The following is a 1,523-nucleotide window of genomic DNA, read 5'->3' as shown; positions in this document are numbered from 1 at the left end:
AATCCAAGTTATTTTAGTTAATGCACCTAGCACCCCGCCCCCCTTCCTTAAAAAATACAATGAGCCTATGGTACTTTCCTTAACGCAGTCTCTATGGAATTTTCATAACTTGATACACAAGCAGACAGAATGGATATGCAGGCCACCTACAATGGCCAGAGGATGCTGAGAACCTTGACTTCTTTACCTGCTTGTGATTAAATGGTAGGACCTACTGTCTACTTAAGTGAACAAAGACATACAGCTACTGGTCTCAATCTTATTGTTCTATTTGCTTGCTTATGGTCAATCGTTTCCCATGGACACCCTGAAACCACTGTTAATGAATGTACAATATGTGTCACTCTTGAACAAGTACATTCCAAAACCAAAGGTATATTTTCTTTGTGTATTATGATTTCAAACAGGACAGCACATAAAGAATGTCTGTTTTGTCCAGCTGTAGTCTGCTTACTGGAATACTTCCCAAATAAAAACTTCCTTTTTCTGACTTGGAGTAAATAAGTTGGCTGCACAGCTTCAGGGTGAAATACCTGTTTTTCAGGTAACATCAGCTTTGTATTCAACACAGATGTCAATGTCAAACCCATTTCTTTATCTTCACTCCCTTATCCTACCCACTTTGGCAAGCACCAAAGTCTGTGCTTTGGTAAGAGTCTTTTTTTTTTTTTCCCTACCGAGAACAGGGATCTTAAATATGTTCTTTTGTGATTGGCTAATTTCATTCTATAATGCTCTCCAGGCCCATCCATGCCATATGATACTACTTGGTTTTTCATTGCTTTTCAGCAATTTCTAGTTTTCCAATGTATATATGTACCAAAGTTTCTTTATGTATTCTTCTACTGATAGGGATTTAAGCTGGTGGCATTTTCTTGCTATCGCAAACAATGGTTCCATGAACACCGGTTTTCATCAGTCTGTTCCTGCCATGACTCTTAGTTCTTGAGGCTCAATGCTTGCAGAGGGCATGTGGGGTTGGACGGAACTTCTCTTTCCCATTGTTTGAGGAAGTGCCGTATCACTTTCCACAGTGGGTGTCCATAATGACACCCCACCAGTAGTGGTTGACGGTTTCCATATCTCCACAGCCTCTCCAGGAGTTTCTGTATTCTTCCTTTGGGAATTTGCTGCCTTTGGTATAAGGTGGCATTTCATCATTGTTTTGATTGGCATCTCCCCGATGACTAGTGATCATGAGCATTTCTTCATGTTTGTCAGTCACTTAGATGTCATCTCTGGTGAACTCTCTGTTTGTGTCCTTTACCTACTTTTTAATTGGATTATTCATATTTTGTTATTGAGATTCTGCAGTTTTTTATAGCTTTTAGAGGTTACTCCTCTGTCTATCGTGTCATTGTCATTTTTTCTCACTCCATAGGTTCTCTTTTCACTCTTTTGATGATGTATTTTGATGCACATAAGTGCCTTATTTTCAGTAGATCACAGTCATCTAATATGTGTGGTTTATTTGTTATATTTGACACTATCTCTATGCCCTGTAATAGGGCCATTAAGTTTGT

Source organism: Echinops telfairi, unplaced genomic scaffold (genome assembly GCF_000313985.2).
Source record: "Echinops telfairi isolate 266 unplaced genomic scaffold, ASM31398v2 ScPeMD7_7469;HRSCAF=8507_0, whole genome shotgun sequence".
In the NCBI taxonomy this organism is placed as follows: Eukaryota; Metazoa; Chordata; class Mammalia; order Afrosoricida; family Tenrecidae; genus Echinops; species Echinops telfairi.
The sequence above is the reverse complement of the archived record's forward strand: the minus strand, read 5'-3'. Positions refer to the sequence as shown.